The sequence below is a fragment of the Balaenoptera physalus genome (genome assembly GCF_965194825.1).
Source record: "Balaenoptera physalus genome assembly, chromosome: 11".
Lineage (NCBI taxonomy): Eukaryota > Metazoa > Chordata > Mammalia > Artiodactyla > Balaenopteridae > Balaenoptera > Balaenoptera physalus.
Genome location: NC_138896.1, coordinates 10,777,513 through 10,798,469, shown reverse-complemented (window position 1 = coordinate 10,798,469; position 20,957 = coordinate 10,777,513). Strand labels below are relative to the sequence as shown.

The 20,957-nt window shown below is 39.5% G+C and overlaps 2 protein-coding genes across 13 annotated transcripts in view; both read right to left on the bottom strand.

Annotated features, from left to right (window-relative positions):
- The window catches only part of NOL7 (nucleolar protein 7), a 342,745-nt gene that overhangs the window by 117,455 nt on the left and 204,333 nt on the right, over positions 1 to 20,957 (bottom strand). The window lies entirely within an intron of this gene.
- RNF182 (ring finger protein 182) overlaps positions 1 to 20,957 on the bottom strand; it is a 74,507-nt gene that overhangs the window by 43,797 nt on the left and 9,753 nt on the right. For 2 of the 12 annotated variants that reach the window (XM_082415259.1, XM_082415269.1), the window contains exon 1: positions 20,678 to 20,939. The exons of 4 other annotated variants lie outside the window; for them this stretch is intronic. The gene's annotated coding sequence lies outside the window, so the exon portion shown is untranslated. 6 more of the 12 variants (XM_082415267.1, XM_082415262.1, XM_082415263.1 and 3 more) reach the window with 5 other exon arrangements.

The window sequence follows — 20,957 nt, the reverse complement described above, 5'->3', positions numbered from 1 at the left end:
TCATCAAAATTGAAATCTTTTGTCCTTCAAAAGAAGACACCATTAAGAAAATGACAACACTAGCCACAGATTTGGGGAAAATATTTGCAAATCATATAGCCAATAAAGGGCCTGTATCCAGAACATATATAATACTCTTACAAATGAGTAAGAAGACAACCCAATTTAAAAATGGGCAAGAGAATTGAATAGACATTTCGCCAAGCAAAACATACAAGTGGCTAATAAGCATATAATATAAAAAGGTGCTCAATATCATTCACCATTAGGAAAATTCAAATTAAATCACAAATTAAAATCTATACACCCACTAGAATGGCTGTAGTCAATAACTGTTGACGAGAATGTGAAGAAACTGAAAGCTTTACACATTGCTGGTGGGAATACATATTTATAAAATGTCACAGCCACTTTGGAAAACAGTTCTGTAGTTTCTTTAAAAATTAAACATTCATCTACCACATGACCCAGAAATTCTACTCCACTACTCATACCCAAGAGAAATGAAAAATATATGCCTACACAAAGACTTACATGAATTGTAAGCACCATTATTCATAGTAGCTAATAACTGGAAACAATCCAAATTTTCATTAACTGATGAATGGATTAGCAGACTATAGTATATCCATACAGAATAATACTATTCAGCAATAAAAAGCAATAAAATACCAACACATGCTACAATATGGACAAGCCTTGTAAGCTTCAAAAAACATGCAAAGTGAAAGGAGCCAGATACAAAAGACTACATACTGTAAAATTCAATTTGTATTAAATGAGTAGAAAAGGCAAATTTATAGAAAAGTGGTTGCTTGGGGTTAGGGATGGGAGCACAGCTTGCAAATGGGCTCAAGAGAATTTTGTTCTAAAACTGGATTGTGGTAATGGTTGCAGAACTCTATAAATTTAATTAACATCATTGAACTGTACATTTACAATGGGTAAATTTTATGGCATGTAAGTTATACCTCAATAAAGCTGTAACAAAATAAAAACTCAACAGATGTTTTTAAGAGCAAATTAAAGACTAAGAAGAAAGCATTCGTGCCTTGAAAGATAGATCATTAGAAAATTTGCAAACTAAAGCAAAGAGGTAAAAAGACAATGGAAAATACAGAAAAGAATTAAAGAGTCAAAAAGGACACAGTGAAAAGGTCTAACATATGTAAAATTGTACTTTCAGGATGCAAGGAGAAAGATTGGACCAGAAGAAGCAATATCTGATGAGATAATTGCCAATACCCTAAAACTGATTAAAGAAGCTCTATAACACCCAAGCAGGATAAATAGTAAGGAAAATGTGCCTAGGCATATTATAATAGAACTCCTCAATATCAAAGACAAAAAAAATTTTAAAGCACAGGGAGAAAAACAGTACATAATCTTTGAAGGATCAACAATGAGACTGCCAGCTGATTTCTTAAACAAAAATAATAGAAGACAGAGGATGATGAAGTTACATCCTTAAAGCAACGAAAGAAACTGACAACCAAGAATTCTACACGCAACAAAAATATACTTTAAGAATTAAGAAAAAAAAAGAATTAAGAAAAAATAAAGTTTCAAACACAAAAAAATACAAAGAAATACTAAAGGGAGTTCTTCCAACAGAAGGAAAATAATCCCAGAGGGAACCAAAGACTCACACGAAGGAATGATAAATATAAATGAATACTAACTGCATAAAACAGCAATAACAATATGTCATGAGGTTTTATTCATATGTGAAATTAAAATAAATGACAGCAACAGCACAGAAGGGAGCAGGGGATTTATTGAGTTGAAGTATTCTCAGAACCATGCATTGTGAGGGAAGTGGTTAAAGTAACAATTTAAATTCTTAAGTGAAGGACAGATGTTGTCCTCTTTAGGATAGTGGCTAAAAGAATAACAACAGAATATATAATTAACAAGCCAATAGAGAAGAAAACTGAATGTTAAATACTTGATTAGTTTTAAAATGCAAGAAAAAAAGAAAACAGATCAGATCATTAGAAAACAAATAGTAAAATGGTAAATTTAAACCTAAATATATTATCAATTACTTTAAATGTAAATGGACTATTAGATACTCCAAAGATTTGTAAGGTGAGAGAAGAAAAGCAAAATCCAACTACATGCTGCTTATAAAAGAAACAACTCAAAAATAAGTCTGAAAAGTTAAAGTATAAAAAAGATACACAAGGGCTTCCCTGGTGGCACAGTGGTTGGGAGTCCGCCTGCCAATGCAGGGGACATGGGTTCGAGCCCTGGTCTGGGAAGATCCCACATGCCACGGAGCAACTAAGCCCGTGCGCCACAACAACTGAGCCTGCGCTCTAGAGGCCGCGAGCCACAACTACTGAGCCTGTGTGCCACAACTACTGAAGCCCGCACGCCTAGAGCCCGTGCTCTGCAACAAGAGAAGCCACCGCTATGAGGAGCCTGCACAGTGCAATGAAGAGTAGACCCCGCTCACTGCAACTAGAGAAAGCCCGGGCATAGCAACAAAGACCCAATGCAGCCAAAAATAAAAATAAATAAAATAAAATAAAATAAATTTATTAAAAAAAAAAAAGATACACCATGTAAACACTAACCAAAGGAAAGCTATACTAATATCAGACAAGTAGACTCTAAGTCAAGAACCATTACTAGAACTAGAGGCATTTAATTATAATAAAAGGATCCAATACAACAAGAATATATAACAATTATAAATTTGTATGTATCTAATAACATATCCTCAAAATATATTTGAAACAGCTAACAGAATTAAAAGGAGACATAAAAATTCATCATTACAGCAAGAGATTTAGCTTGTCTATCTCAATAATTGACAGAATTGAGAAAAAAAAACCCTATAGATAGGAAGTTTGATCAATTCAATTAATAAATCTGATCTAATCTACAGATACAGAATGCTACACCAATGACTACAGAATATACTGTACAGTCTATTCAAGTGTACATGTATCATTTACCAAGAGTAACCACATCCAGGCTATAAAACAAGTCTCAAAAATCTCAAAAGACTAAAATCTTTACAGCATATTATTTGGTAATAATGGGATTAAGCTAGAAATCAATTTTAGAAGATCATTAGAATATCCCAAATAACTGGAAATTAAGCATTAAGTGTCTAAGTAACCTATAGGTCATAGAAAAAAAAGTACAATGGCCATTTTAAAACTTCTTGAGCAGAAAAATTTAAATATGACATCAAAACGTATAGGATGCTATTAAAACCATGGTTTAAAGGAAAATGCAGACCTTTGAATGCATATATTAGAAAAGCAGGCTGAAAATCAATTATCTAAGTATCTTTCTCACAAAAAGTTAGAAAAATAACAGCTAATTATAGCCAAAAAATATTAAACTTGACATAAGAAGAAATGGCAAATATATATAGGTCTATACTTAATATAATTGTATCCATAATTTTAAACTTTACTACAAAGAAAATCCCAGTCTCAGATGGCTTCACTAATGAATTGTCTATCAAACATTGAAGGAAGAACTAATACCAATCTCTTCCAGAGAATTGGATGAAAAAGGGAAACACTTCACAACTGATTTTATAAGACCATCATATCCTTGATACCAAAACAAGGCAAGTTCATTACACAAAATGGAAATTACAAGCTAATCTCTTCCCTAAACATAGATAGAAAATTCTTAAGCAAAATATTAGCAAATTGAATCCAACGAAACACAAAAGTGATAGTACATCTGTTGGGTTTATGACAGGAATGCAAGATTGTTTTAACGTTTTTTAATATGATTACCACGTTGAAAAAATAAGGGAAAAACAAATTATATGATCATCTTAATAGATGTAGAAAAAGCTTTTGAGAAAAGTCAACACATGTTCATGATTTAAATGCCTATCAAATTAGAAATAAGAGAATTTTCTTAATTTAGCAAAAAGGTTTCAACAACACTAAGTAAGTGCCTACTTTAAATATTGAAAACTTTCTCCCCTGAAATTGAGAATGAGAGTAAGACAAACACATGCTATCATCACTACTATTCAAAATTATAAACGACGTCCCAGCTAGTGCAATGAGGCAATAAAAAAAAAAGGAAAGTATAAGAACTGGACAATAAAAAATAAAACTCTTTACCACATAAAATGATCATGCACACAGAAAATCCAAATGAACCTACGGATAAACCATTAAGACTAAGAAGTGAATGTAGCCAAATCCTTGGAATCGAGGTCAACACACCAAAATCTATCGTATTGCAATAGATTTATACAGGCAACAAAAATTAGAAGGTGAAACGTTAAAAGATGTAATTTGCAGTAACAATGAAAAGAATACAACTTAATGAAAGATATATAAGAATGCTACACACAGAACTTGAAAACATTAGAGAAATTAAAGACAACCTAGACAGAGAGCTATATGAAGTTCATTGACTAGAGGACTCAATATTGTGAAGATGTTAACTCTCCCAAATCTACAAATTCAATGAAATCCTAATCCAAATTTTAGCCAGTACCTCTTTTTTAAAGTGGACTTTCCCTGGCAGAAAAGTCTACCACTTATAGACCAATTGACCGTGACCTAGAGGTTAATAATCAAACCGTTTAAATTTACTGCAGACCAAGGAATAAACGAATCTCAGTCCGGATATAATTTTGAGTTCTAAAATGCTTTAAGCTCCTCCTAATTATGTGTCTCACTGTTGCAGTAAACATTTTTAAAGGTCTCAAACTCTTCCATCATTGTCTATAAGATATAGGGAAACCTTGTCTGTTTATATTACCAGAGCTTAGAACTCTGCCTGACCCACGGCAGCCACTCAATAAATATTTGTTGAATGAATAGTGGTGTCTGACCTGGTCAGGAGTGTAAGGGAAGATTTCCCTAAGGAAGTAACAACTGAGCTGAAATTGGGAAAACAAGCAGGAGTTACTGAGGGAAGAGGGAAGGGAAGGACATCTACACAGAAGGAACAGCCAGTGCAAAGGCCCAGGGGCAGAAGGAAACACTGCACAAATGAGGGCTTAAAAGAAGATGCATGAGACTGGAGGTCTGAGTCCAAAAGAAAGTATTAGCTGAGAAAGATGTTAGGAGAGATCTGTTAGCTGTTTGAAGGGTATAAAGGCAATTCTCACAGAATGCGATTAATACGCCTGTCAAGTTTGAGCAAAAACAAGAGCTCTATGTAAAAAACTCTACATAATTATTTCATAATAATAAAACCAAATCTGGCATATAAAAAAGATTAAAATGTATTCAATAAGTAATACTTTTTAAAAAGGCGTTACTACAATAAATTTAACCTAAATCCCATAATTTAATCATATCATTCCTATTTTTCTATCCTGATTTCAATTGATTGCTCCATCTAAAAAAAAAAAACCTGCCATATGAAAGATATTTTATAAAACACATCAACTGATGAAAATTTATTTGTAGATCTATAATAAGAAGCCCTGGTTCTATTCATTGAGATATTATTGATACTATAGTAAGTATGTCTGATATTTTAATGTTAAACTATTTAATAGTAATGTGTCATTTATCTTACCTGTGTAAATGCACTATGTAAATGAATATATTCTCTTATAAAACCAAAAAATTCATGGGCTAAGTATAGGATTGACACCAGAACTATACATAATAAGAGCTTTAACAAAAAGAGTACTCGGGGCTTCCCTGGTGGCGCAGTGGTTGAGAGTCTGCCTGCCAATGCAGGGGACAGGGGTTCGAGCCCTGGTCTGGGAAGATCCCACATGCCGCGGAGCGACTAGGCCCGTGAACCACAATTACTGAGCCTGCGCGTCTGGAGCCTGTGCTCCGCAACAAGAGAGACCGCGATAGTGAGAGGCCCGCACACCGCGATGAAGAGTGGCCCCCACTTGCCGCAACTGGAGAAAGCCCTCGCACAGAAACCAAGACCCAACACAGCCATAAATAAATAAATAAATAAATAAATAAAAATTAAAAAAAAAAAAAAAAGAGTGCTCTTTAAAATGTGAACTTCCTGCCTTATCCTAACAGATTTATTGATTCCCAACATTCTCCAAATCATTCATTAACAGCCCTCTCTTCAGAGGAAGAGCTAAATCTAATTACTTCCCACCTGCAGACGGATATTAGATACGAGAACATGCACTCTAATCCTGGTGCGCTGTAACTCCAATGAAACTGCCATCACTTACAAAGGAGCTAAATGACAAAAACGTCTTTAAATCTACACAAATCAATTCCCAGCACTAGAAAAGGTTATGTTCAAGATAGTTATACCATCTTCCCATATAAAATTGTGATTACTACTATCCACTTCTATTATAATCTCCCCAAATAATATTGTATAGCTAATAAGAAACATAATAAATAAGATGATAATAAATAACAATAAATACATATATTACCTCATTAAAAATTTTCTTTTTGTTTTTCTTGGCGGTGCAGCACAGCTTGCAGGATCTCAGTTCCCCGTCCAGGAATCGAACCCAGGCCCTCGGCAGTGAAACCCTGGAGTACTAACCACTGGACTGCCAGGGAATTCCCTCATTTAATCCTTTAACCCTCCAGACAACTCACCATGATAGGTACCATTAGCGCTCCACTTTGTAGTAAGGAAGGGAACTTACTCTAGGTCACGCGGGCCACTAGGTGGCAAAGCCAGGAATCGGACCAGATCTGACCACCAGGAAGCCCACGCTCTTCGTGTCCATGCAATGTGGGCACAGTGAGCCAGCAAGGCAGACCACGCACCAATGAATAACTTCCATCTTTTAGTACCTAGGAGCTAACTTAATAATCTCCAATAAGTCTGTTCACTTTCTCAGGACACATGGATGCAAGCTCAAAAGGAGAAAGTTCATAAATGACACCCACACATCAACTACAATTAATAGCAGAATTGTTTTTTAATTCATAGGTTGGGAGTGGGGATGTATTTTGTATTCTCTATAGTCTTGTTCACATTTCAGTGATTATGAGATAATCAGAAGCTTTGCTAAAGCACAACTTTCCAACCCCTCTCCTCCCCAAAATACATTTACTTCAGTTTGAAAAAGAGATAAATCTATTAGACTTACTTGATTTTGCAGCCTCTAGCTCTTGGGACACTATGTTTTTTAAAGTGCTTGTTATTATCATTAATATTTGAATATCTGCAAGCAAACTGCTAATTCAAGCTTGTAGAGAAGTGGGTTTTAGGTGTTTTCCTTTTATTTCTTAGCCCTAAAGTTGCACATAAGAAATTCTAGTTCATATTTACATTGGCAAGAGTTCAAAAATGATCTTCAAATGGTTTATATCCATTTTGACAAAGACTTGAGAAGAGAGAACGATACCTTTTTTTTTTTAAGACTTCAACAAAACAGTTAACGTATAAAGGAACTATTACAAGCCCTCACCTAATAGAAAAAGTCTCTGCCGTGGAAATGCTCATGTCTCGATGATTACAGACGTCTCAAGTTCTACCACATAAGTAATTCTGATCTGTTTACCAGCACAGAGGATGGCATCTTCTGTGCTCTTCTCTGGAATCATTTAGTAAGTTACAGAGACAACCACTTGACCACACTAAGGCTTGACTATGGGAATCTAAAACTCTTCTATAATATTCTGGAGTTTTTCTAAGATTGATCCCCTGTGCTGGAAACAGGCATCCGATAAAATTCTTTTATTCAGTCAAGAAATATTTATTGAACACCTACTATGTTCTAGGCGTTGAAGCTGAAAATACATTAGGAAAAAAAAAACAGAGCCACTGTCTTTATGGGTTTTATACAGTAGAAGAAAGAGGAGGACAAAGAGATATATACTTTTTGTTTGTTTGCACGATGTGCGAGGTGGTAACAGTGCTATGGAGAAGAACAGGTAAGGGGGACAGAGAGTTTGAGAGACAAAAAGATTACATTTTTACAGAGTGTTTGGGTGGAGTCACTCTGATAACACTCAAGTACAGACCTGAAAGAAACAAGGAAGTAAGTCATACAAATATCTGGCGAAAGAAGAGTCCCAGCAAAGGGGACAGCAGTGCCAAGATCTGGAGGCCAGAGCAGGCTTGGTACGTTCAGAGAAGAGCAAGCCTGGAGTGCAATGAGCCAGTGGGAGGCGAGGCGGGGGCTAGCAGGGCCCAGAGCATGTGGGGAGGCCTCACAGGCCCCTGAACGGACTTTGCCATCCATTCTAAGTGAGGAGGGAACCTGGGGTGGGGATGGGGGGCTTGTATTTTGTTTTCTCTTGGCGTCACAGTCCTTTGAGCAAGGAAATGATTGGAGCTGATTCCAAGTTCCAAAAGATTGTTCTCGTTGTTACAAAGGAAACAGACTGTAAGGTATTAAGGGCAGAGGCTGGGAAACCAATTAGAAGGTACCTGCAGTAAAACAAAAGAGTAATGGTAGCAGACTGTACTGTAGTGGGGGTGGGGGAAGTGGTGACAAATGATCAAATCTGAAGGCAAAGTCAACAAATTCACTAATGGATTCAATTTAACGTATGAAGGGAAAAGGGAGAAGTCAAGGATGACTCCAGAGTTAGGGTCAAGGCAACTGAAAGAACGAAGATGCCATTTACTAAGTTGGGAAAAGCTGTGGGAGGAGCAGGCTGGGGCAGTATTGGTACAGGGACTCAGAAGTACATTCTTGGACCTGTTGAGTTTGAGATGCCTATTTAGCCATCCAAGTCGAAATGTCAAGTGGACACATGAGCGTGAAATGAAGGGAAGAATTTTCTACTGAAGATAAGAATTTGGGATTCATCAGCAGGTGAGATGACATTAAAGCTGTGCGATAAGATGAGATACCTAGAAGACTGGGGTAGACAAAGAAAGGAAGGACTCCAGAGACTAGACCTGAAGGCCCTGCAATGCTTAGAGAAATCTGCAGAAACCGTCAAAGGACACTCAGCTGTAAAGCCAGTGAGATGGGCAGAGAAGCAAGAAAGAAAGGTGTCCTGGAGGCCACATGTGATGTGCTGAATGACTGTTCAGCAAATATTCGCTCCCCTTCCCTTCCCAGCTGCGGATGGAGTGGCGTCCCTGCCCACCGATGTCAGGCCTGGCTATGTGAGTTTCTTTGGCCAACAGGAACATTAGTGGACAAGACGAAAGAAAAGGCCTTCGGTGTGCTTGTGTGGCTTGACTTCACTGTGGGGCCCCAATGATCTGCCATGACAAGAGCAGACCCTGCGTAGTCCCCTCAGCCTAAGTCCCAGAACAAATACACAAGGAGCAGATCTGAACCCAATCCACAGCCTGGAGCAGGGCCACCCAACTCAGCCCAAACTAGATCACTTGAAATGCAGCCTACCTAGGAGACCTATGAACGAAAAATTAAATGTGAGCTACTGAGTTTTAGGGTGGTTTGTAATGCAGCATGACTAAAGCACCAGTGAATGTATACACCAAGTGAAGGAAGTCTTTCAAGAAGAAGGCATTGATCAACTCTCAAATGTTACTGAAAGGCTGGGTAAGATGAAGATTGGGAACTGATTCCAGATTTGGCAAGGTCACTTTGAAGCACTTTCAGTGGAATGGTGGGTGTGCACATCTAACTGAGATAGATTCAAGCATGGGAGGAGAGAAGCAGCAAAGAGCAACTCTTACAGGACATTTTGCTATAAAGGAGAGCACAGAAATGGTGTTGAAGCTGAGGAAAAATGTAGAGGTTAAGGAAGTATTGTGTTTGTGGGGGTTTTTTAAGGTGATCTTAAATTATTAAAGTTTATAATATTACAGTATATAAACTGATGGAAATTATCCAATAGTGGGGGAAAACTGATGATAGAGAAAAAGACCATTATCTGTGAGTGGGCAAGAGGGGAAGGTACACAACGCACAAGTGGAGGAGGAGGGTTAAGATAGGAGCTCAGCCACTTGGGGTCCCTCAGGGAGATGGTAGTAGGTGTGCGTTCAGAAGCAGGTGAGACTGGGCTTCCCTGGTGGCACAGTGGTTAAGAATCCGCCTGCCAATGCAGGGGACACGGGTTCGAGCCCTGGTCTGGGAAGATCCCACATGCCGCGGAGCAACTAGGCCCGTGAGCCACAACTACTGAGCCTGCACGTCTGGAGCCTGTGCTCCGCAACAAGAGAGGCCGCGATAGTGAGAGACCCGCACACCGTGATGAAGACTGGCCCCCGCTTGCCGCAACTAGAGGAAGCCCTCGCACAGAAACGAAGACCCAACACAGCCAAAAATAAAAATTAATTAATTAATTAATAAAAAAAAAAAAAAGAAGAAGCAGGTGAGACTGAAGACGCAGTGGTAGAAGCCTGTGGAAGCTCTCTAGAAGCAAGGTCATCGGCAGAGGGCAAGGAGGCAAGAGGGGGCACATGTTTGAGGGCAGAGAAGAAGATGAGAGATGGTTGTCGAGGATGGCAGGAGAGTGAGCAGACAGGAGAAAGGAGCAGGGTTGCCAGAATCAGCCACTTGGGCTCACACATGGGTTACATTTAAGTCTTAACATTTCTCTCTACATGGCAAACTACGTATGATGAAACAGTGCATCTCCTTTGAAACTACTACTACTGCTGTAAATGAACAAATGAAAACACTGTCTGAGAAACCAGTCGTAAAAACAGAACAGAGCTGAAATTGGGCTTTAATGAAATGACACTAAAATGCCTTTCAAGCCAATCGGATGCCATTAAAATTACTGTGAGCTGGACAAATGAGGAATCCAACTGAGTAGAAGAAGATATCTGAAACAGCAGTGGGGCTTAGTCTGGAGCTGACAGAAAAATTAGGTGAGAAGCAAATCTGAATCCAGTCTGGGGCTGCACTCGTCCATATGGTTAACCACAAGCCACATTTGGCTACTGAGCATGTGAAATACGGCTAGCGCAACTATGGAAAAGAAATTTTAATTTTATTTAATTTTAATTAATTTAAATTTAGAAATTGAAGCAATGTCAAATATTTTTCCATCAACTACAACTTTACCATTTGGGCAGGACTACACTTCATTGTAACTGGTGGAAATATAGCATCTAAATTGAGAAATTGTGTAAGTGTAAAGTACATGCCAGATTTCATGAAAAAATTAAAAAGCATGTCAAAAATCTTGTTAATAATTTTTATACTGTTACATGTTGAAATTACAATGATATTTTGCATATGTTGGGTTAAGTAAAATCTATTATTAAAATCACTTTTTAGGCTTCCCTGGTGGCGCAGTGGTTGAGAATCTGCCTGCTAATGCAGGGGACACGGGTTCGAGCCCTGGTCTGGGAAGATCCCACATGCCGCGGAGCAACTAGGCCCGTGAGCCACAACTACTGAGCCTGTGCGTCTGGAGCCTGTGCTCCGCAACAAGAGAGGCCGCGACAGTGAGAGGCCCGCACACCGCGATGAAGAGTGGCCCCCACTTGCCACAACTAGAGAAAGCCCTCGCACAGAAACGAAGACCCAACACAGCCAAAAAAAATTAATTAAAAAAAAAAAATCACTTTTTACTTTTTTAATGTGGCTACCTGAAACTTAAAATTACATATTGGACAGCAATGGTCTAAGGATTAAAACACCAGTACTATCTGAAGAGCACGATTTGGAGTCACCTATTGTCATGGTGACTACAAAAGAGGGTGAAGCCTGTCATTCAAGGTCACAGGTAGAATTATCCAGGATGTATGTAGCCCAAGTGCAGCATCTAAGCCTTAGATCTGTGATCAATAGGAGCCATATTTTAATGAAAAACAGTCAAGCAGTAACTTGAAATCAATGTGGAATGGTACGATAACGAAAGTTCACTTAAAATGGTACCTCCAGCTTACCTGAGATAATAAACTTGTTTCCAATGGGTAAGTGCCTTTCCAATCTAGAGAAGGTTCAGAGTTAAATATAGACATGATGAAGAAAATCAGACTCACGTTAATACTTTTTAGAAAAGTTTAGAAATATGTTTTATATTAATTAGAACAGTTTGTGCATAATTATTATGTTTCTAATGTTTAAAAGAATCTGACATAAACTGACAGATTAGCCCTGTGATTCTCGTTTAAAATGTGTGCTATATTTAGGCATATGATTTATTTAGATTGAAATGTTTAAGAGGATTTGGCTATGTCTATAAAATATTAATTCTGTAAGTGATGGAACAGTCAAAGGAACTTGAGCTAAGTATTTGGAAAGGTTTCATTCATGTGAGTCATACATTTGCCCACTAAGCATCTGATTTGTTTAAAAAGAAAATCAAATATACTAAATTTATATACACAATTGAAAATATTTAAGGGTTTACATTTAACGAAGTTTATCAATGAGACTGATAGTTTAAGGCACTCAATCTATTTGATTTGAACTAAAGTTTCATCAAAGAAAAAGTGAAGGTGATGGCTCACATTTACCAGATTTACAAGCAGAATAAGAAGATAAGTAAGTTGGAACTTACAGGCCTAAAGGAAACTCGATTTTTATTTTTACCTGTAAAAACATCAAATATCAGTTGTCCTTTCTGTAGACAAAACATACTCTTAACAGCTAATAATTAAGACTTTACAAATATTTATTCGCTTAATCCTCACAACCCAATGAAGTAAGTAATATTATTCTCCCCATTTCATAGTCAAGAAATGATGGCACAGCACGATTAAGTAGCTGCCCCAAGGTCATACAGCTAGATGGTAGCACAGCCAGCATTCAAATACAGGCTGCCTGGCTTCAAAATGCATGCTCTTAACCACTGTGCTTTACTGACTCTCAGATTGCCCTTGAACCTGAAAAAAAGCTCACATCGACAAAAATAACTAATTGTTCCAAAAAGTGAGCTTTTACATGCTGTTAAGATTTTAACTAAAAGTCTCTCATGCCTCTTTTTTCCCAGTAGCTATCAAGAAAGGTTTGCAGTAGGAATTCCAGGAAAAAACCGTGATGTACAAGGGAGTGACCCAAATGAGAACAGTTTTCAAGGCTTCTGACTTCATTCTGATCCCCATACCCCAGGCTTCCAGCTTCCTAAGACAAGGAACTCTCCTGCAGTGACAGAGAACATATTGCTCTGACCCTCAAGAAATCCAGCCTGAGGGATGTGACATTTATTGGGCGACTTTTCATTGCATTTCTTTTCATCCTATAACATCTCATATGGCCCTTTTGGGGGTTAATTCTGAATCCAGGGCACAGTACAAAATAAAACAAATTCAGGAGAGAGAAGATAATTCCTTTTCATTTTGTTTTTAATTCTAAAAATAGGTTTCAGGGGAAACGTTCTCCCCCTCCTTCTACACAAAAACCCCACCTGGAGTCTGCAGCAATGAACATAAACAAGGACATATGGTTTGGGTTACCTCCTGAGAACCATCTCCCCTCTCGAAGTTGACCACACCCACCATCCTGAATCTGCCCCACCAGGCAGTTCTCAACTGCCACTCTTTCCAAAGCATACATAATCGAAAAGCATCTTCACTGCAGCAGGAAGGCCTTCTTTGTTGGCTGGTAATTAACAAAGCAATCATAGTCAACTTCAGATTGTGATTTATCACGCAAATCATGTTTTTAAATGTACCGACTCTGTGCGATCTTGGATAAGCTATTTATTAGCATTTTACACATGAGGAAACAAGAGTTATTGTGAAGATCAAAAAGACAGTTTGTGTAGCACACTTAATAGACTACCTGGTACCAGGTAAGTGATCAATAAATGATAGCTATTACAATATTTATTATTAAAAGAACCTACAGAACTATATTTCATTACTTGCTTTTGTGGACACCTGTCTCTTATTTAATCTTATTTTTCATATAGCTTAAATAAGAAAAGCCCCCTGAAATTAAAACACTTAATCACTCTTCTGTGGAGACAGTGAGAACATGAGCTTAGAAGGGGGAGAGGGGTTAGAAGGTAAAATACGAAAAGCATTATAAAGACAAACTTAAATGATTTTTAAAGATCCATTTTTTGCTCTCTTTGACTAGAATAATCAAAAGTGTATGCATAACTGCTAGTATAAAATTAAGCTAGCTAGTGTTTTTTATGCTTTTTATATATAACCTTTTAAGATATGCCCTTCAGGAATCCAAATAAATTGAAAATGAAATTGTGGTATTTGATTTCTAATGTCGTACTTCAAATAACTAAAAGCTCAAAGTAATTTTATAGTGCCCTAATGACACATTTTGAAACTTGGATGACTGAAGTAATGCTACTCTAAGAAATTTGAGTCCCTTTCCTAAGACCCTAATATTAACATTTTAAGGCCCTCAATACTGACTTTGGAACTAGATTTAAAAATGATAAGTTTATATCACATTAAAAATCTTTTAAGTATTCAAATAAGAAAAGCACATTTGTACCTATCTTATCTTTGGAAATGAGTAAGACACAGTTCTTGTTCTTAAGAAGTTTACAGTCTAGCACAAAAAACAGATACATGTATTTTCAAACAACATGCTAAATTGTTAAAGAAAAAAAAAAGATGGTATACACAGAGTTCTCTTGGAAGAGAATGAGTGAGAAGGAGTCCTGGTCCTCAGGACAGGTTAGAGCTACTGAGAAAAGAACAGATGAGCCTATAGCAAAGGGGATTATAGTCATTATCTTGTAATAACTTATAATGGAGTATAATCTGCAAAAATACTGAATCACTATGCTGTCTTCCTGAAACTAATATAATATTGTAAATCAACTGTACTTCAATTTTTTTTAAAAGGTGAGCCTAGACTGATGATAGTCTACATAAGGCAATGCAAAATAGACACATATAAAAGATATATTTACATGTATATAGCAAGGCTAACACCGTAGGGAATATATATTCTTTCAATATATGAATACAAATAATAAGTGAAAGAACAACTACCTTCAAAAGTATCTTTTCTATAAATTAGCCTATTCTAGTTTTTTTAAGTATAGAAAACACTGGCATATGTCACAATACACTATGAAGAAATGATTCTCGTTTTATGACTTTAGGTTTTGTTTCTTTTCATTAAAATAAGAAAAAAGCCCAAGTGCCATAACAATTAGTGCCTTTATTTCAGTGAATTAAAAAGCAAAGCTTGCTGCATTCCTTGACATAAAGAAGCCAGGAATCTGGTACATTTTGTGTACCTGTAGGTTAATATAACAGAGAAAGATCACATCAGTTTCCTCCTTCTGAAAATGGGGAATCACAGTAGTACCTACTTCATAGAGTTCTTAAGAGGATTAAATAAATTAATATTTGTAAAGTGTTTAGAACACAGCTTCTATTAGGAAGCACTAGCAAGGGTTTGATTGATAGAAAAAAGATGGAACTGCAATCATACTAACCAGGGTCGGAGGAAACTATATGAAACAAGACGAAATGCCAGATAAGACCACACAGAAACCTTTCATTAGAGGTTTACCACTCAAGAGCCTGAGTAAGCATCTATTCTTCAATACAACTATGCCTGACACAACACGTAGTGATAAAATTGTGTAAAATGCCATGTCTCCCTTGAACGGCTTTGGTTATCATAGAGGGAAGACAGTTCATAATGGACTGATACTCAGAGCAACAATCTCTCATTTGAACACCTCAAATATGTGGGACAAACACACAGTTTTATTTTAGAGCTCCATTACTGTCTTGATTATCTAACTGTCCTCCCTGACCAATTAGATTATATAATATATCTGTGTCGAAAATCTTTATTCTTATGCCCTAATTTGTGGCTTATAATATTCAAAGTGCACTTGCACCACAATTCAGGGGAGTCACTTTTTACTCAGTTGGGAGAAAAAGCGGGGATAAGTGACCAGAACAGCATCTCTGTTGCAGGAGTCTCTGGAAACCATGTAAACAGCCCGTGGGGAATTGCTTCAGGATCTTGAACCATAAGGTGTTGAAGAGATGATCAGTGCCATCCATCTTTTTCCTCCCCTCCCCTTCACTCCAAGCCCGGTGGGGTCTCAGTGTATATTAATCTCCCTTTCTAACACATTTTAACTCACTGAAGCCTCCACTTTGAGGGTCTTTGGCTTTCATTTCAACTGATTATGAAGTAAAGAAGCAGAGATCTAGATCCAGGCAGTTAGGGAAATGAGCACTTGGTCACCTAACAGGATCCCAAATTTTCCTATCCACCATGCAACCTCTGTACATGTCCAAAATGTGAAATTAAGGATTATAACATGTGTTGTGGGTTTTTTAAAAATACACACCATTATAAACTAAGTTTCTAATATTTTTCTTATTGAATAACAAATTAACCAACTCATATTTTCTAAAAGCCCTGGGGATATAAAATTACTTAAATAGCATTAAGAATTAACTGGTAACTTTTCCCCATAAGAAAAGGAAGGCTGAAAACTAGGCCAATGGAGAATATTTGGGTATTGTATGTAATGAGTTACACATACAATAAAAGAATAATCATAACAGCTGGAAAACAAGTTAAGTCCTCAACCATAAGAGCTCAGGTGACTTTATCAAGTGATACGGAATAAAGAGAAGGAAACACTTGATAAACATTTGCTGACGGATGTCCGAAACTATATAATTGCTACAAAGAAATGGCACATATGGAAATCAATCACTGACCTCGAACTATGTTTATAACACTCCAATTCTGTGCTAGACTGTATAAATATATGTGTTTCCCATTTTGTAAAGTGGTTTCTAAAATGGCTTAAGAGAGTTTATCCTCATTTTAACTGAGGGCACAAAAAAATGAAGTATGGGCCCACAAATGTTTTTCAACCTCCATCAATCCCTACTAATAATCCACGGCATGAAACACCCCTTCATATCACCACCAGCGCGGGTTTCCCATGCCTTTTCTCAGCACAATGGTCATGATCGATACCCACCACGCACAGCAGGTCAGTTGACAATACCTTACATTTATAGCATTTTTTCCTCGAGGTCACGGGGCTAACATTACTCTCCCCAGCCACAAATCCAAACCTAAGTGTCTTGGTAATGAAGAAATCATTTTTAAAAAACTATCACTTTTTCAGAAATGTGCTTTTACAAACGCTACAACACATTGTACAACGTGCTAAATTACCAAGCAGTCATCACATTACCACAGTGCTAGAAATTGCTAGAGAACACTGACCCAGAAACAGCCAACAAAGGCTTCAGTGGCCTAATACTGTCCATGCAGGCTCATATGGTTACAAACAAATGACTTTCAATGGCACAAGTACAAGGTTAATCCTACTTAAACAAGAACATGCCTTGGCTCTTTTTATCTCTTTGGACCTGCTTGGTAAGTCAAGTTACGTAATTCTTCAGGTAGAACGATGGCAGTGGTTTTAATTATCAGACCAAATTTTACAACGTAAACCAAAAATTAGGACCAGGTTTTTTTTTTTTAATCATTAAATTAAGACTTTATAAAACTATGACTTTACAAAATTATAAAATAATTTTACAAAATTAAGACTTTTCTAATTTTAAGACTCTGAAGCCTAGAATTGCAGAAGACTCCTATTACTGTGAATGAGGGAGAGTGACAACTGCTATTTTACACCTGAGGATGCTGTGTGCCGTTCCCTACTTCCACCAGGTGGCCAGTCTCAACCACGGAGGTACACCACACTCCCATTTGCATTTCCTAAGAAGGTACTGTGGATATCACAGCACTTTTTGCTTTCATTATTTGGTTCTGCACATACCTCATGATGCTAGTAACATACATAAGCATGCCAAATTGCTGTTTTTCACTTCACTGACAAAAGCTTCATTTCCTGCTTCAGAGCTTGTGTAAATAAACCACTAGAACAAAGCGGTGCTCGCAATACATGCCTGTTTATTGCTGATGTTTACTGACTTTAGTTTTTTGGCAGAAAGCGATACAGCCTTAAAGATGCCAAACTATTTTGAATCCTGTGCCTTGTGTGAGCTAGCAGCAAAGGCAAAACATGAGCCCTTATTGTGCTGAATTAACACTGGCTATCTCCTTTCTTCAGAATACAAACTAAGTGCCACAGGCTAGAACTCATAGTGAGGGGCCCACGTGGCTGAAAAGCAGGTCCAGAATACTTTCACTTGAATGTTGGATTTGCTAACAGAGATGTGAATAAAGCTGTACTCTTGGTGCCTTAGAAAGAACACAAAAATTATTATTTTTGTTACAAAACATGAAACTATATTCTGTCTATATAACAGGACCAGGATTCAATATCCTGGTTGCCTTTCATGCTTAAATGAGAAAATACTTATTTTTCTCTCCTGGTTATCTTCTGAAAACAGATAGACTTCATTTTAATCAATGTCCCATTTCACTACCATCATCAAAGAGTATTTAGCAGAACATCTGTGAATCACTTTACAGGTAAAATTCAGTTTAACAACAAACCCAGTTGTGAAATAATCTGTAAATTGTTTCTGTAACTCAATTCTTTAGTTTCCAATACAATCTTCTAATGAAGTGACATGACTTAAAATTACTAGCAAAGGGCTTCCCTGGTGGTGCAGTGATTAAGAATCCACCTGCCAATGCAGGGGACACGGGTTCGATCCCTGGTCTGGGAAGATACCACATGCCGGGGAGCAACTAAACCCATGCACCACAACTACTGAGCCTGCGCTGTAGAGCCCGCGAGCCACAACTACTGAGCCCGCGTGCCACAACTGCTGAAGCCCGCGTGCCTAGAGCCTGTGCGCTACAACAAGAGAAGCCACTGCAGTGAGAAGCCCTTGCACCACAACGAAGAGTAGCCCCCGCTCGCCGCAACTAGAGAAAGCCCGCTTGCAGCAACGAAGACCCAACACAGCCAAAAATAATAAATAAATAAATAAATTTTAAAAATTACTAGCTAATATGAACAGACTCAGAAACCTAGTAATCAGCTAGCTAACAGGTGTTGAAATCCCAAAAGAGGGAAGAGGAATATCACTTTATGTCTGACACCTCAAGTAGCTTTAACATCCGTAATTCTAATCAACTTAACTGCAATTCAAAATGATCACTGCCAATGATCTCTTCTCGTTAACTACCTTTTAGCAAAAATATAATTTCTTGCTTTCCATATAATGTTCTCTAACTGACCTCTTCCAACTTATAAATTATTTTACTAAGTTGGGTATACAATTTAATAAGTTGAATTATTTTCCAGTTAGCAATGGGACATTTCTCCCCAATTAAAAAAATATTAACAAATACATTATTTCCTTCTGAATCGATCAGTTATATTTCTAAAAATGAAAACTGTTTTCCGTCTTTCACATGAGTACACCTAAGATGATACCTAAGTTGCTACGAAACAGTCTTCATAATCCTATTTTTAATCCATTCTTTGTGTCTGCAACAAACTAAATATCACGAAATGATGGCGAGGCTTGGGGCCGTTGAGAAAAGAGGAGGTTACCCATAACTTGAGCAATTCCCCATCCAGTACCTGAATGCGCTTAGCAAAGCCATCGTAACCCTCTTCCTCACACTCATAAACAGATGCAAACACCGCCCAGATATCTGCCCTCAGAGGTGCTTTGGTTTGCTTCCTCACACATAGAAACGCAAGGCATTTTCCAGTTCCTTAAAGCGCGAACACAATACCTTCCAGAAACAGCAGCAATGACATCGGTGCCAAGTATCTAATCTACAAAGTATTGATCCTATTAACGCTGGTATTGCCGGATGGGAAACCCGGGCTACCTTTCCCATTTAGTCACACCTTCCAAAGATAAAGGCGGTTATGTTCAAAATCCAAACGAACTTCAGAAGCATCTCAAAATGCTCCCGTCCCAGGCATGGAAGCCTGGGCTCACTTTTCAGAGATGGTTTAAAAAAAAAAAAAAAAAAGTCTCGTTTGTTCCCTTGGAGACCCTAGCACCATCCTGTCCTCAAAGAGAATCAACTAGGAAACATGAAAGTCCAGAGGTAAATATTTTCATATCTTTTTTTTTCTACAAGCCTCGATAACACGCCGAGACGGAGGGGGAGAGAGAGAAAGGATACGCAGGCAGGTACCACCCCCGCCTCCCCGCACAGCCTCACCCGCGCGCCGGGCCGTCTCCGGGCAGCCCCGCGCCCCGTACGCCGTCGAGCGGAGCCGAGACCGGCAGGGCCGTCGCGCCGGGAGGAGGCTCGGGCCCTGCGCCGACCGCGAAGTTTGCCGCCCGCCGCCGCCGCCGTGCCCCGGGCGCCCTCCGAGGTTGCGGGGCGGCCGGGGAGACCGTCTCCGGTGGAGACGCGCCCCTCGGGGACTCCGGTGCAGCCGGGCCCCGGCGCCCGCTCCCCGCAGCGGGCGGACCCCCACCCCCGGCGCCCGGCCCGAGCCCTCCGCGCGGCGGGCGCGCTCGCCTTACCTGGCCCGTGGCGGCGGCGGCCGTGGCGGTGGCGGCGGCGGCGGCGGCGGGCGCGGGGCCGGGAGCCGCTCCGGCGGCGGCGGCGGCGCCTGGGAGGGGAGGGAGGCGCCGGCGGAGGAGGAGCTCGGGCGAGGAGCGGGCGGGCAGGCGGGCGGCTTTGTTTCCACTGCGCGGAGCCACCGACCCTGCGTCACCATGGCAACCGCCGGGGCCCCCAGGCCCAGTGGGGACACCCCCGGCGCCCGGGGTCCGGGACCCGGGACCCGCCGGGCCGCCGCCGGGACCCTTGCCCTTCTCCTCAGCAGTCTGGCTGCTGCGAGGGGACAAGGACCCCCAAGGAGCCGCCACCACCACAAACACACCCCTCTCTCAGGCTCCGTCACCAAAGCGTCGGTCTCGCCCCAGCAAGAGGGGAATTGGGGCCAGGGCCAATTCCTCTTTGCCTCGTAGTGGGCACCCCCTTTGGCGTCCCACACTGGACATTCCAAAGCCCCCTCCACACCTTTCTCCTTTGGAGCTGTACCCTCAAAATGGAAATGCACTGAAGAGAGAAGAAAGCAGTGCGAACTGACGAAGTGTGCAGCAACTGGTCCCGGTGCTCCTGTGGCCGCTGCCGCAGCAACCTCGGAGCTGCCAAGACGCACCGTGCCGCCGCCGCCGCCTCCCTCTCTTACCCAGCTTCGCCTCAGCGGGTCTGGGCTCACTCCAGTGGTGGAGGGCCCCAGTAGGAAAGAGGGGGAAGGGGGCTTCAGGTTTTATCGTCAACACAGGATACGCTTGTA